The sequence below is a fragment of the Macaca fascicularis genome, chromosome 13 (genome assembly GCF_037993035.2).
Source record: "Macaca fascicularis isolate 582-1 chromosome 13, T2T-MFA8v1.1".
NCBI lineage: Eukaryota > Metazoa > Chordata > Mammalia > Primates > Cercopithecidae > Macaca > Macaca fascicularis.
This window is the reverse complement of record NC_088387.1, coordinates 117,491,381-117,509,080: the sequence shown is the minus strand read 5'-3', so window position 1 is coordinate 117,509,080 and position 17,700 is coordinate 117,491,381.

Below are 17,700 nucleotides of genomic sequence, written 5' to 3'. Positions count from 1 at the left end.
CAAAATTAACCAGGCATGGTGGTGGGCTTCTGTAATCTCAGCTAGTCAGGAGGCTGAGGCAGGAGAATAATTTGAACCCAGGTGGTGGAGGTTGCAGTGAACTGAGATTGCGCCATTGCACTCTAGCCTGGGTGACAGTGGGAGACTCCATCTCAAAAAATAAAATAAAATAAAATAGTGATTCTGCCTTTGTTAATAGTGAAATTGATTGTACAAGACAAAAATAATTTTAACCTTTGGAGTTAAAATCCATAAGTGTACACGTGTGCATGTGCACACAGACAACTATTTGAAGACATTGGACACATTTCAATAGCAGACAAAGTTGGAGGAGTGTTAATATTGAAAGAATTGCACTGGGTGAGATTTGCTGGGGCAGGGAAGAGGGAATTTTGAATTTATGAAAATAAGAACATTCAAAACCTACCACCATCTCTCCTTGTAAATGGCAGTGGTTTAACCTGCAGTAGAGGCTGGAACTGGGAGGGCATTTTTTGGCCCCATCATACAGATGCATGTCTCTCATGAACATACATGCAAATATTTCTAACAAAATATTTGCAAGTAACATCCAATAACGTATAAAATGAATAATACGCTATGATGAAGTAGTGTCTACTCAAGGAATGCAGAGTTAGTTTACACATGAAAATCAAATGTAATTCATCCCAATAATAGACTTTAAAAAACCACTGTTTTCCACACAGATGCTGAAGAAGTTTTGAGAAATACAATATCCATGTCCTTGAAAAAAAAGTCACGGCAAACAAGGGAGAAACAGGAACATCCTGAACCTAATAGAAACATTTACAAAAAGCCTACAGGTAACAGCTAACATCACACTTAATGTAAAAGACTGAATGCTTTTTCTCTAAGATAAAGAACAAGTAACAGTGTACTGGAGGCTTGATAAGGAGACAAAAATAATGAAAGGCATCTAGATTTCAAAAGAAGATGTGAAGTTGTCTTTATTCAAGATGACAGGATTATCTAGGTAGAAAATTCTGTGAGATCCATAGAAAATTACTAGAACACATAGATGAGGTAAGAAATGATATTGTATGATATAAGATTGATATCCAATAATGTATGCATTTATGTATTATGATGAGCAGCAATTGACTAGAAATTGAAATAATAAACAACATTCACAATAGCAACAAAGATACTAGGTTTAGTAAAACTATAAGAAGTTTTACCAAAGATGTTTAAGACCCATACACTGAAAAATATCAAATATTGGTGACAGAGAGTGAAGAGCTCCTACAGAAATGGAGAAGTGTCTTTTTTTTTTAAAGTTAATATGTCAGTTGATTGCATATTGATCAGTAGATTCAATGTGATTACAATGAAAATCACAGCAGCCTTTTGTTTATAGAAATTGACAAGCTGATTCTATAACAAATATTAAAATGCATAGGCTATCAACTAACCAAAACAATTTTGTAAAAGCAGACAAATTTGGATACCAAAAAAAACACTACTGAAGACAATTAAGTGTATAGTAATAAAGACAGTGTTATTAACAAAATGATAGATGACTAGATCAATGTTCAGAATATATAGAGTCTAGAAGAATACCAATATGTGCATATTGGTAAAAACAACAGTTTTCCCCAGAACAGAAACAAATTTAGGATGTCCACTTGCACTACTTCTATTCAACATTGTACTGGATGTTCTAATCAGGGAAGCAAGGCAGGACATGTAAAAAAAAAAAAAAAAAAAAAAAAGACATCCAAGTGGAAATAGAGAAACAGTTCTGCCTTTATTGGCAGATGACATCATCATCTACATTAAAAATGTTACAAAATTTGACACAAAGCTACTAGAACTAATAACTGTAGCACACTCACACAGCACAAGATGAACTAATACAAATCAATTATCTTTCTATAGACAGTCAAAAGCAGTCTGAAATTTTTAAATGACATATAGTGTAGTATCAGAAGTAGAATATATTTAGGGATAAATCTTAGAAAGAATTCAAGATCCTGAAGTCTATAGAATATTTTAAAAATAAAAACTGTAAAATCTTAGTGATGCTGTGTTTGGCTGAGATTTCTTAACTACAAGACAAAAAGAATAAATTATACTTAAAAATGACTAAATTGACTTGATCAAAATTAAAAATAGTTATTCTTCAAAACCTCTTTAAAACTGCAAATGCAAACTGTAGGCATTGAGGAAACTTTTGCAAAACGAAGAAATTGTATCTCTGGTATATAAACAACAATCACAACTCCATAATAATCACAATCATAATAATCACAAAGTCATAAATTCAATAATCACAAAGTCATAAACTTCTCAGAAACATGATCAAAAGATTTGGAAGACATATGGCCAAAGAATGAATGGATATGTCACCAAAGAATGTATATGCGTGGCAAAAAAATACTTGAAAAGATATTTAATATTATTACTCATTAAAGAAACACAAATTAAATTTCCCATGAAATACCACTACGCACATACTAGAATGGCTACAGTGTAAAATTGACAATGTAGGTAAAATATCATAAAATTATTCACATCTTTGACTTACCAGTTTCACTTCTAGGAAGTTTTCCTATAGAAATAATGAAACTGATGCTCATGGTATAACATAAAGAACTAGAAAATAGTCCACAATGCAATAGCCATTAACATGACTGCTGCTGTTATATCTGTACTAATGAATACCAAAGAACTATTAAAATTATGATCTTAAAAGATCATACTAAGTGAAAATATCAAAAAGTAGAACTTCATATGCCATATGATCTCAACTGATCAAGTCGATTAGACTAAAAGCACATTTAGATAACAATAGTAAGTTTAGAGGTGATTTTTCTTTTCTATATGTTTCTATATTTTCAAATTTCTACAATGTCAATACATTATGCTAATATCAATTGTATTTCTCCTTTTTCACACTGCTATAAAGAACGGCCAGACTGGTTAGCTTATAAAGAAAAGAGGTTTAATTGACTCTCAGTTCCATGTAGCTGGTGAGGCCTCAGGAAACTTACAGTCATAGCAGAAGGAGAAGCAGTCATGTCTTACACGGCAGCAGGTGAGAGAGAAAGCAAGCAAGAGCAGGGAAAACTGCCTTATAAAACCATCAGATTGCATAAGGACTTATACACAATTAGAACAGCATGGGGGAACCTCCCATATGATCCAATCACCTCCCACCAGGTCCTTCCTTTGACACATGGGGATTACAATTTGGATTACAATTGTTGATGCAATATGGGTGGGGACACAGCCAAACCACATCATCAATATTTGTTTATTTTAAAATAATATGTATTTTGGCATATTATATGTGTTTTAAAACATATTTATGTATATGTACATTTATTTAGTATCATATATATTTAATAAATATATTTTAAAAGACAGCATTATTTGTGGTAGTCTTATTTTTTACAGGCAATTTTTATAGAGCACTTAGTTTGTGTCAGTCTCTTTTTAACCACTTTATGCACATTCCCTTCCTCAACCTGTTCAGGTAGTTTATGGATACTATATTCAACACTATTCACACTGGAGAAAACCAAAACCACAGCATCAGTAATTTATGAAAAGTCCTTCAGCACTTAAGAACCTATAATCGGATACCCCCATAGTTTAGCGATAGAGATTTCACTCTTTATCATTATTGTAGACTGTTCTCTGTAAAGGATTTTAAATAAGCCAACATTTACTTCTCTGTATTCCGTTCCTCATTTTTCTTGTCTTCTCTTTCTAAGTATTATTCTACAGGCGAATTCTTAGTGTTTTAAACCTTAACCTGCCCACAGGCTTACCATAGTCTTTTCTTTTGCAGCCTAAATATCTTCAGTTCCATAAATTTTCTTCATGAAATGTAATTTCTAGTCCCTCTGCCATTCAACTGATACACCTGGATGCAGTTGAGATTGATGCACCACTGATGCTATTCTCACTTAGCTATTTTTAAGTGTTCTAACTTCTCCGATTGAAACAAAAAGAATTATAAACTTCAGTTCATTACAAAAATTAATAATGATCTTTGAACAATTCTGTATTTCATGGAATTTACCACATTTTACTTTTCCTTGGCCATGAATTAGCCAAAGTAAAACTATGGTAGAAATATTGAGAGCAAGTAAATGAGGAATTTTCTGGTATAGTAAAATTTACATACGTAAATATAGGAATATAATTATTCATACAAACATATTTCAAAATGTTTTGTTGGTCACTCTGTTTAGTTGAACACTGGGACTACTTCAGCAAATATTGCTAAACATACTAAACTTTTTCAAACTAGCTATGATTGTACGTATTTTTAATGGTGATTTTATCTAAACTTAACCAGTTCTTTTGCATTTTGCTGTTTGGAACGTTAATTAGGGAGTGATTTATTGCTGGCATTCAAAACTCTTTATAGCTAGGTCATGGCCTGTAATGTCTGACTCCCTGTCGACCAGGATAACATGACTTATTTGCCTTGGAGCTATAAAAAGTAAATACAGGCCCTCTGTCTGATTTTACTCCCTAGATTTGTGCTGACCTCATCTAGGTACTCCTTAAAATATTAATAAAATTTTGATAATAAAAAGAAACAAGGCTGGGAAACTCAAATACCATTGTAATTACAATCATAATTATAAATGCGAGCATTATATTAATATAATGGTATATTTTATTTGGGCCATACCTTAAAATATATTGTTTCACTTAATTTTGTTACTCCCTGGAATTGTCTGTTTCTTTGTGGATTTTAAGAAATAATATAGTGTTAAATAAGACAAGAAAAACAAAACATAAGCACATATACTTTACTGTTGGTATTTAATAACATGTGTATGTGTGATCTAAGTATTACAAGAAATAGATAAATAAAATGACCATGTCAAGCTAGTGGGACTGTGTCATTACAGAATATGTAATATTGACAACAGTACATATTTTTATAAATTAAAATTTTAGTATTAATGTGTAAACAGTGGCCTATTTATTTGCTTAAAGATTACATGGGCAATTTCTTGAGTTTACAAATAATATATAGTTTTTAAATACTAATTAAAATTTCTATAAATGTTTGAAGATCTGCATTTCATTAATTTTCGCACATTCTTTTTGAATACGTCAAGAGAGATATTGGCTGTTCTCACTGATAGAACCATACCTTGTACAGAAATACTGGATTATTTTTGTTCACAGATCTTTTGGAAGGGCATAGGGTAAAAGCACCTAGTCTTCACTTTTGGAGGGTATCATGTGTGCTATAGAAGGGGCCTGCCACATGTCAGTGACTGCACCTGTTCCTTAGTGCTAATTACACTGAATTTCCACAACCACCCATAAGACAGGCATTATTAACCAGTCATATACACAAAGGACCTGGTGAGAGAAATACTCTTGGGAATAGAAAATTGAACCAAACATTTCTGTCTAATCCCAGAATGCACACATTAGCATTATTACAGGAGGACTGCATCAGGGCTGACATTTAGAGCATCTCCTCTTGGTTCCTTTCCTGTGGGTGCACCTAACTGGATATAGGTTTCCCTTCCTTTTGCCACCATAGGTATTTAACTCTGACACCCTCTGAAAGTCTCCCACTGATGTCCCAGATATCACATGGCACTCGTTGTCAGCCAGTCAGTGGTTGGCTTTTATCCTGATGGTTTTGTCCATTTTATGCCACTAATAACCATTCTTCCAATTTTCATTTGTAATCTACCCCACTCAGCCGCTCTCCTTCATGTTGTTCCCACTTCAGCAGCCATTCTGCATCTAGTTCAGTAATAATTCAGGTTCCCATCTATAATTATTTCCACTATTTCTAACCCCTAATGATGGCTACATTAGATTGAAGATGCAATGTCGATTGTTTTTAGAAACAACAAAATGTATATTTTTAAAAGACAAACAAATTTGGTTTGCAAAATCACACTAATTATCTATTTCATCATCTTAATGCCAGCTAGCATTTGAGTTCCAGAATATAAATGTGGGTTTTGATTTATAAATATTCACACCATAATCAGATTGTGATATCTTTCAAGAATAATTCAGATTGCCTATTACCATTTGGAGAGAATATGGAGTAGAATGTGTTGAGTTTGCTTTAAGTTCTCGTGTTGTCAAATTGTCTCAGATGTGGGTGCCGATACTTTCAAAGAGCAGGCTTAAAAAGAAACTACCCAAGAGGTAGAGCTTGCAGTGAGCCGAGATCGCGCCACCGCACTCCAGCCTGGGCGACAGAGCGAGACTCCGTCACAAAAAAAAAAAAAAAAAAAAGAAACTATCATCAGAGCAAACAGGCAACCTACAGAATGGAAGACAACTTTTGCAATCTACCCATCTGACAAAGGTCTAATTTCGAGAATTTACAAGGAACTTAAACAAATTTAGAAGAAAAAAACGAACAACCCCATCAAAAAGTGGACAAAGGATATGAACAGACACTTCTCAAAAGAAGACACTTATCCTGCCAATAAACATATGAAGCAAAGCTCAATATCACTGATTATTAGAGAAATGAAAGCAAAACCACTATAAGATAGCATCTAATGCTAGTCAGAATAACTATTATTGAAAAGTCAAGAAACAACGGATGCTGGAGAGGCTGTGGAGAAATGCGAACGCTTTGACACTGTTGGTGGGAATGTAAATTAGTTCAGCCACTGGGTAAGACAGTGGGTGATTCCCCAAGGATCTAGAACCAGAAACACTATTTGACCCAGCAATCCCATTACTGGGTATATACTCAAATGAATATAAATTATTATATTATAAAGATACATGTACATGTATATGTATCGCAGAGCTATTCACAATGGCAAAGACATGGAACCGACCCAAATGCCCATCAGTGATAGACTGAATACAGAAAATGTGGTACATGTATACCATGGAATACTGTGCAGTCATAAAAAGGAATTAGATCATGTCCTTTGCAGGAACATGGATGAAGCCATTATCTTCAGCAAACTAACACAGGAACAGAAAACAAAACTTCGCATGTTCTCACTCATAAGTGGGAGTTGAACAATGAGAAAACATGGACACAGGGAGGGGAACATCACACACCAGAGCCTATCGGGGGTTGGGGGGAAAGGGGAGTGAGAGCATCAGGACAAATAGCTAAGGCATGTAAGGCTTAAAACCTAGGTGACTGTTGATAGGTGCAGCAAACCACCATGACACACGTATACCTATGTAACAAACCTGCATGTTCTACACATGTTTCCCGGAACTTAAAGTAAAACAAACAAAATTTAAAACAAACAACAACAAAACAAACAAAAAACACTTAGGCTTAGCCAGGCCAGTGGCTGGGCTAAGGTATATTATAATCACAGCAACTGGCCACCTGCGTAAGGGCCAAGGGTTAGCCCCTGTGTTGGGGTTTCGCATATATTATTTTGAATCTTAGTAAAAACGGTAAAACTTATTATTATTCCCATTTTCCAGATAAGGAACTTTTGACCTAATTAGAGGAAAGTAGAATCAAAATTAAACTTCAGGACCCAAACCCAAGCTCTTTCCAGAGTTCTGAAATATTAGCAGGCTTGGGCCTCGTAACCAGTGGACACACCCAGGTCCTCACGCTTCAGATTTCCAGGTGACGGCAGCTTGGCTAGTCCAGAACGTGGGATGGCAACACTCCCCAGGCATTTACCGTGAGAGCCATCACTCACAGGCACTGCACTTAAGCACATCATGTGCGGTGGCTCCTTCATCCTGAGGGCAGCCCTGTGGGGTGAGTGTTGGCATCCCTATTGTACAGGTGTCTCAGAGAGCTTGAGCAGCTGGGATGATGCCATTCAGGAAAGGCCAGTTAAACTCCTCCCCACCTTGTTCTTCTGTGTGTTCTTGACATCCATACCTTCATTTCACCCTGAGTTCTTGCTTAAATTCATTTCACCCTGAGTTCTTGCTTAAAATTAAATTAATAATTTAATTTTAACAAGATCCTGACTCCCAGCTTTACCCTTATTTCAAATTCTTGGAGAGGCCCTAATCCAAACCCTGTGATCATCTGAAGTAGAAAGTTGCTCCCCTACTGGAGGTACTGGCTGTGCCACTGAGATGGCAAAGTAAATTTTTACAAAATGAGTTATATCATTCTTCAGTCCTAAGATTACCTCCCAGTAGGAAAGGCTGCATTTTGTGATGCAACATTACCTTTTACAAATATTTGACCCCATATTTGTGGTATTCTTTTTTTTTTTTTTGAAGTATTACTCAGGTATGAAAAAAGTCACCTTACTTTGGGAAGCGTTAAGAATGCTAAGATTATTTGTATCTGTTAATGTGTTTTGAGCATTGAGAATTTACAAACTTTGAAAGCAAATTTTTCAGAATAATTGAGTCATACTAATGATAAGAAATAATAATTGAAATTAGTAAAAATTCTGTGGCAAAAATATTCTCTTCCTGTTCTAATGGAGTAAACATAAATGTGGCGAGAAATGTTAATACAAACTCACTTCAGGGCTTTCTCCTATTTTGGTCTTGGTTTTTAATCTCCCTCTGAGTGGAATTCTATATTTGGCAATGATTATTTTTTATTTAGACCTTATAAATACAATGCTACATTAAAATATCCTGCTTTACAACAAACATATATGTGACATATATATTACCTGGTAAATATAAAATATATATATATATTTTTAAATGCTGTATTTTAGTATCTAGAAGTTACCACTGTGGAATCTGCCTGTTGAGATAATGTTGGACAGAGGTGTTTCCTGCTTGTATCTGTTCAGGTGAACTAACCGCTTTTGTGGGTGAGGTTTTATTTTATACTTTAGTACTTTCAAATGTTATGAAGCAGCATGTATATCAGAGGGCAGAGTCTGGGATAGATGAAAATGCAGACTTAGAGAATAAAAACCCTACACATTTTATTTCACTCCAGCATTGCCAAGAGGCATTGTGGGCACTGTTCTGTTAACTGGTCCCTCAGAGGTGGCATCCCTAAACATCCTTAGATTTAATTAATTCTAGTAAATCATTGTCAGGATTGATCACCAAACACTACGGCACCTTGTCATGTGAGTAAAAGAATAGAAAAACGCAAAGTAATTATGGTCAATAAACTTCTATGGTGATATATATTGTATTTCATTATTACATCTTCAGAATACATCTTGCATAAAATATTTTTAAAGAAGCTAAAAGCCAGTTGTGGCAGAAGAAAATTACCAGTTTATGGACCAGTCAGATCCATGATTATGAACAAGGAAAAGTATTTTTCTTCATTATTAGAAGAAAGGTAATGTCTTTAAAATTTAACAACTATGTTTAGAATCTATTGTCCTGTCTTTTCACTTAGGGATTTAATAGCATGCTACCTCTCAATATTATTTAACAGTTCTATCTATATAGGCTGTGCCTCCTGGAGATTTTTTTTTTTAGCTCTTGAATTACAAGGACAGTCTTATACACTGGCTTTTTATCTTTCTCACAGTATCCAAATATACTGTTGGCTTTGCATAAATATTTACTGAATAAATGCCAAACAATTAGAAACACACCTGGTGAGAAAGAAATTAACAAGGTAATATTGAGACCATTGTAAAAGTTTTTGTTTCACCACATTCCTTTTCTTGGTGAAATATTCATTCCAGTGGTGACCCATTCTTTAATTGGAATTTCCCTAGAGAAAGATCTAAGACACAAGTTACTACAGCCACATACAAGAAACACTAAGAGTCATCATTAAGTCATTAATATGATACTTTAATTCTTCCAGCATTTTATGGTCTTTGTTTAACATCATTCTCACAGATAGCACGAGGTGGTTCTGGGAAGTTAATTAAGTCAAAATAAGCACTTATTATTAAATATAATTCTCTATCATTTATCTCCGCCCTACCAACTCCTCATCCAAAGAAACATCCTCCTAGTACACCATGGCACACTCACCAAACTATTGCCATTGTCCATCTGCATGCCATGATTGTAGCTGCAGAGGACAAGGGCCCAGGGAGTTCATCTTTATACACTTAGAACCTAAATAATGTCAGCTTGCAGCTAATACTCTGAATATCTTATAAATTTATATAGACCACATAATCTTGTGATTATACACTTATTTCTTTTCTAATGATAACTTTCATGTGTGAAATACTGCATGTGTTTTTCCAATTGTTGAGACATCATTGGGCAGAATCCATAAATTTCTCTCCATTTGTGTTTCTGAAACTTAAAACTTTAATCTCATATCTGATTTTAGCCCACCCCCAGTGTAGGGTTCTGCTCTGATCCCTGCAGCTTGGAGTCAGGGAGGGATGTCTCACTTTAAGATGCTTCCTCATCTTTCCTATAACACTGTCATTAGGAGGAATGTGGAACAGAGATGGGGATGAGATCCTCTTCACACGGCTGACCAAATACTAGGAAGGAAAGAAATCTCGCTATTGCTCTAATTCTGTCCAGCCTGTGGATGGCGCCTATGTGGCTGTGGCTTCTTTCAGGAAGTTGTCACCTTCAGCGTGGTCCCATCCATCACCGATGACCATTCCAGAATTGAAGGTACATTCCTTGTTGGCCCCACTCCCCTGGTACACCATCCCATCCTCTCTTCGGAGATGGAGATTGAATTTGCAAGGCCCCATATCTTGCCCCTCTATTAATTCCCATGGTTCTTCTTGTGAAAGAGAAAAAAATAAAAATTCTGGAATCCCTTCAGCACTCTCTAAAGGCTGCAGGGGTGAGTGGAGAGAGGGTCATCCCGTCTTTGCTCAGAAACACTGGGTGATGCTCTTGCTGCATGAGCTCCTGCAGAGGCCCCCAGCCTCAGCCATCTCCCACGGACAAGAGGAAAGCTGTCTCCACACTTCTGTCTCCTCTCTCTTCAGCGGACGTGTGCTCATCTCTGCTAAGGGGTCTTACTCCACTTTCTTCACTGGCTGCCTTTTCTTCAATCATTCAGAAGCTTTGCCATCAGACTTATCCTCACGTGGCTTCAGAGGGGGAACATCAGTTCTCGCTTTCCAGATGGGAAACCACACTTTGCATAAGGCTGATGTTCACAGATGCCTCCTTCCCACTGCTGTCCTAGAGATGACATGCTGGATCAGGTTTGGGGTAGACACAGCTCAGCTCTGTGTGGGGAGATACATGAACTTGAAATTTAGCAGATCCATGGTGGACTCCTAAACATCTGGAGTCACTTTTTTCCCCCTTTCTTTTTGTATCTTTAGTCAACACATAGACCAATCTCTTGGGTTCAAGGGATTCTCATGCTTCAGCCTCCCAAGTAGCTGGAATCGCAAGCATCTGCCACCACGCCTGGATAATTTTGGTATTTTTAGTTGAGACAGGGTTTCATCATGTTGGCCAGGCTGGTCTTGAACTCGTGACTTCAGATGATCCACCTACCTTGGCCTCCTAAAGAGCTGGGATTATAGACGTGAGCCAATGTGCCCAGACTACTGCAGTTCATTTTTGGTGCAGGTCACCCCGAGTGCTTTCTGGTGCGAGCAGCACATGGACAGAGCCACCAAAGGGCAGGCGTCCCTGGGTTTCTCTTGGGGCCAGTTGCTCTCGGACGTTCCTCCTCTCCTTCACTCTCTAAATAGCCGGTTTGTCCAACATTCCTGTTTGAAAAACATCCAGTGAACTATGACTCTGAACAAGAAACATTACACTTCAGTCTCATCAGTCTAAGAAGTAGTTAAGAATTAAATCTTTCCACCTACAGGGTATGTGAGGTGGTCAGGAGGATAATGAGGATAATTCTCAAACAACTTTTCAGCCTTAGAATTGCCTATGGAAGTCATTTTTTCTCATTTCTGTCTCTTTCTAGTTTTTTTCTCATGAGATAAGTGTGACAAGATGGACTAATGAATAGGAGAAGCTGAGAGTCATTTATTGCCTCAAGTCTCTGGACTGTTTTAAGAAATGAGAAACCAACTTCACTTAAAAACTAATAAAAGTCTAAACATTATCAGATCTTTTTAGTAACTATGTAAATTTTAAGTCGATTGGTTTATGTACTGGACTGACTCATTTCTTAAGGGGAAGGAAAAGGTTCAGGTGCAAAAGTCCTGACTTCTACCGTGCCCCTGGGGATTAACACCAGCAGTAAATAAGGGAGTATTATGTGACCTAATGCCAACAGGTAACTTTCATTTGCTGTTGCTAGACTATTTAACATATTCTAATTTATATCTCTAATTTACTTCAGCTTCCCTCTAGAGAGGTTTTGGCTCCTCATTAGTCCTGAAGTGACTGAAGCAATATACATGTTCCCCGAAGAAGGGTCCTGCCTAGTCCTTTTCCATCACTCTCTCTGCTTGGCTATCTTCTGTCTACAGTACCCTGTTTCTGTGCCTCCTTTACAAACTTTCTCTTAAGTTAAAATCTCCTATGTACTTAAACACAATGACCACATCCCTCCCTTCCATCCAGAAATTGCTTTATAAACTAATGAGCACACTAAAATTCGCAGGCAAATGACTAGCTGCAGGAAGCAGCTCAAAATATTTTAATTATTCTTGGTTATAATAAAATCAACATTTATTGACCCCTTACTTGTTTCCAACCATCAGATATTTATTATCTCATTTAATCTTCACACCTGAATGAAGTAGGGCAGATATTCTGCACTCCATAGATGGAAAAGATGAGGCAGTTGCTACCTGGAAAATGAAAGGATTGGATTTTATTTTCTATCAGTACCCAAGGTATTTCTAATCCAAGATCAAATTCTAAATGTAGAAATTTGCAAAATAAATCTTCTAGAATATATAATTCTAAATATAAAAAACTGTGGAATGTTGCAGCTTGACATCTTACCTGTCTCCTAATTAAAAGAAAAAAAAAAAATGAGGAAACAAGAGAGAAAATACAGGGATAAGTGGTTTGCCCACATTCAGTTAGGTAGAAAATGTAGTCTAAATTCTGAGCTGCTCCTGCTCATCTCTCAGATTTTTATGTCTGAAGAGACTGGAAATTTTATGGCCAATTTCATTCATCTTCTGAATGTATCTTTAGCTTTATGGTTGGGCTGAGGAGCAGTATCTTTGGGTAATTCGTACCTGGGCCAGGGTCCAGAAGTTCAGGGCTCCTGTGCCCCTTGTGAGTGAACCTCACACAGCTGAAGCTTAAAAGCCTAAAGAGAGAGCTCCTGTGAGTCCTGCCTCTGTCTTTCTCACTCATCCCCTTTGCTGGCCTTGAAACAGATTTAAAGAGCTCTCATGTTGACTGAAATAGGATAGGAAGCGGCCAGCCACTTGACCTGAGAAAGAATACCATGCTAGTAGAAGCTGACTTCTCTGCACAAACATTATTTCTCTATGTGATATGGTTTACCGGAGTTTGTCTCCAGTGCCTAAATGGACCTTGAATGTAACGCTGGTGTGTGTTTGTGTGTGTTTGTGTGTGTGTGTGTGTGTGTGTGTGTTTGTGTGTGTGTGTGTGTTTGTGTGTGTGTGTTTGTGTGTGTGTGTTTGTGTGTGTGTTTGTGTGTGTGTGTGTTTGTGTGTGTGTGTGTGTGTTTTTGTGTGTGTGTGTGTGTTTGTGTGTGTGTGTGTTTGTGTGTGTGTGTGTGTGTGTGTGTGTGTATGTGTGTGTTAGGGGTGGGGGCAAGGGAAGAGAGAGAAAAAAAGGTTTCTTTATTCCTGTTCTCTGGATGGATTTTTAAAAATTTGCTCTGTTGGAATGAGGAAAAACAATCCCACAACAGTAGTACTCCTTGGACTCCATAACTATAAATGCAGAGGATTTCACCAATGTCTTCATTAGTCAGGATTCCCTGCTGTGACAAAACCTCTCTGTCTACCTCCGGCAGAAAAGGCATTTACCAAAGGCTGTTAAAAGGCATTAGGTATACAGATTTGCTGCCTCTAGGTTCAGCCTTGGAAGGCCAAGTGCTCTCTCCTCAACCTCCACTGCCACCGGAATGGCCTCATTGCTGTGGCTGAAAGCTAAAAGCCAGGGCTCTACCTGGCTGCAGCCCCACCACCAGTGTCTATGCCACCTCTGCACCAGAAACTTAAAATCACAACCTACTGGCAATCCACCTTGCCCCAGCCCTGCCACCATATCTGAATACTTCCGCGTTTGTCTAACAGAAGAAGTGGAAACTTCCTCCAATGGTTCTCACAGTTGGCTGAGCATGGGAATCACCCATCCAGTTCTCTAGCCGGAGGTCCTGTCTCCTCAAGGTCTCTGATCATTAGTCAGATTTGGAACCACTGCATAGGGGCGACCCTTGAGGTTCCTCACAGTAATGCAAATCATCTGGACTGCCAGAAAACCAGGAGTTAACACCGATCTCCAATTCCATGGCTCCTGTGAAGCATGGCTTATATCAGCATTCATTTTTAAGGTAAAGGAGCTGTGAAACAGTTCAATTGGAAAAAAGACCCATGTAGCAATCACTGCAAAGCTCCTGCTGCTCTACTTCCTGCAAAGCTGAACATGCATGCTTCAAAAACAGGAAGGACTGGTCAGGCATGAAGACACTGCAGAAATCTGAGCAACACAGAAACAGGTTCTGACTTCTGCCCAGAGAACCTTCATTCCAGAATGTCTTTATTTGGCTGTATGTGTAAATTGAACCCATCATTGAGAGACTAAATGTTTTAAAAGTAAGATGTGAAAAGAAAAATTACTTGATTCTTCAGTGCAATTATTATAAATTTAGTAATTCCCATTCAGGCAAACATTCTGTATGCCCCGGTGGAAGATGCATCTATCCGATCCCTCAGTTGTTCATCTTTCTTTACTAAAGCAGACAGTTTTATGTACTCATAATGAACAAAATACAAGTTTTACAGTAGTTTAATATAAGGAAGCTTTGACAAAAAATAATTATGTTGATGCTGGCATTATTTATACTTTCCTTCCTCCCCATCCCCCGACAATTGTCTAAATGGTGAAATCTAAAAGTAAGGAGATTTAGAAAATATAACAACCATTAGAGATAATGACACAAACAAGTGAGAGAAAAATAATCACATCAAATATTTTTGCCTAGAATCAAGACAATTAACATTTAGGCAAATACCTTATTTTTATATATGAGCATATATGTGTGTCATAAAGTGCTATATACATTTCTATATTAATATTGTATTTTATTTTCCACACCATTAAGCATCTTTTAAACAACATTTTAAGCAATTGCACTATTCGTTTATATTGATATACCATTGTTACTTTATCAAGACATTAAGTCACAACGTATGGGGGCACCCTGTTTGGGCTGGTAAGCTGCTTCTTTTCTTTTTTTTTTTTGAGACAGAGTCTCGCTCTGTCGCCCAGGCTGGAGTGCAGTGGCGCAATCTCGGCTCACTGCAAGCTCCGCTTCCCGGGTCCACGCCATTCTCCTGCCTCAGCCTCCTGAGTACCTGGGACTACAGGTGCCTGCCACCACGCCTGGCTAATTTTTTTTTTTTTTAAATTTTAGTAGAGGCGGGGTTTCACCATGTTAGCCAGGATGGTCTCGATCTCCTGCCCTTGTGATCCGCTGGGCTAGTAAGCTTCTTATGTCTAAGTACTTGCATGAGAATCATGACTTTAACAAGTAGACACACTAGAGCTAATATCTGGAGATTTAAAAAATTCCTGCTAATTATTAACAAATGAGAGTCAGAGGAAGCTGTAGTAATATACATCCAGTAGAAATAGCTATAGCCCAAAGTGCTTGCAGGCTGCCATCACTACCATCTCACTCGATTAAACCTAAAGAAGAAATCCTGTCACTTTGCATCAGTTAGTAGTGATGTAATCCTACCACTGCTACATCTTTTATGCTTATTACAAAATACTATTAACTTGCTTATTAGTAATCTATTAATATCATTTTGTCATTGTATTGTGTCCGGAAGTGGTGGGTTCTTGGTCTCACTGACTTAAGAATGAGGCGGGGGACCCTTTTATTCCCTTATCTGGCCCCACCCACATCCTGCTGATTGGTCCATTTTACAGAGAGCTGATTGGTCCATCTTGACAGAGTGCTGATTGGTGCGTTTACAATCCTTGAGCGAGACACAGAGTCACAGAGTGCTAGTTAGCTAGATACAGAGCTAGATACAGAGTACCAGTTGGTGTATTTACAAAGCTTGAGTTAGACACAGAACACTGATTGGTGTATTTATAAACCTTGAGCTAGACACAGTGCTGATTGGTGCATTTACAATCCTTGAGCTAGACACACAGTCACAGAGTGCTAGTTAGCTAGATACAGAGCTAGATACAGAGTACCAGTTGGTGTGTGTACAAACCTTGAGCTAGACACAGAATACCGATTGGTGTATTTACAAACCTTGAGCTAGACACAGAGTGCTGATTGGTGGATTTATGATCCTCTAGCTAGACATAAAAGTTCTCCAAGTCCCCGGCAGATTAGCTAGATACAGAGTGCTGATTGGTGCACATACAATCCTCCCGCTAGATATAAAAATTCTCCAAGTTCCCATCCTGCTCAGGAGCCCAGCTGGCCTCACCTAGTGGATCCTGCACAGGGGCTGCAGGCAGAGCTGCCTGCCAGTCCCGAGCCGTGCCTGCACTCCTTAGCCTTTGGGCTGTCGATGGGACCGGGCTGTCGATGGGACCAGGCTCCACGGAGCAGGGGGTGGCGCCCCTCGGTGAGGCTCAGGCTGTGAGGGAGCCCACCGCAGCGGGGGAAGCTCAGACATGGCAGGCTGCAGGTCCCAAGCCCTGCCCCGCGGGGAAGCAGCTAAGGCCCTGCGAGAATTTGAGTGCGGTGCTGGCAGGCAGCACTGCTGGGGGACCCAGCGCAACCTCTGCAGCTGCTGGCCCAGGTGCTAAGCCCCTCACTGCCCTGGGCTGGGGGCGCCGGCTGGCTGTTCCGTGTGCGAGGCCTGCTGAGCCTGCGCCCATGCCTGCCAGAGCTCACACTGGCCGGAGAGCGCAGCCCTGGTTCCTGCCTGGGTCTCTCCCTCCACACCTCCCCGCAAGCAGAGGGAGGTGGCTCTGGCCTCAGCCAGCCCAGAGAGGGGCTCCCACAGTGCCCTGGTGGGCTGAAGGGCTCCTCAAGCACCACCAGAGTGGATGCCGAGGTTGAGGAGGTGCTGAGAGTGAGGGCTGCTAGCACATTGTCAGCTCTCAGGATTGTGTTTTACTTGTATCTTTACATTCATTGTATGTTGTTTATAATTTTGATCTATTTACTAATTATCAGTCACAGTTGCAGCAATACATTTGACTTAATTTAGAAATCTAAATGTCTCCTTTGGTGCTATTATATGATATCATCTCTTGACTTTAGGCTTAGAAAATCTCACCCGACTCACACACATTTAGAAGAAAAACATGAAATATTGCACACACGCATATTTTAAAAGCACAATATTAAAACAAGCAGTCCTATGTATTCTACACAGCTTAGGAAACAGAATCATATTAGTAGTATTGACCAATCACATTCATCATTTGGCTCCAACAGTTAAACGATTATAATCAATTTTCTGCTTAGGATTCTCTTAATATTCACTTTGTTTGTAAAATGTATGCATAATTCTCTAGACAATATATTAATTTTGCTCATTAAAAAAATGTGTGTATATGAATCCTCTTCAGTTTTTCATGCCTTTGTTTTCCAAATATGATACATTTTAGTTTCACTTATGTTTATGTATATAGTTGTGGTTTTTACATTTTCATGGCTATATATGTCATTTTACATATGTGTAGCACAGTTTAATTATATATTCTAATGTTGAGGAATATTTTATTCTTTTCAATATGTTT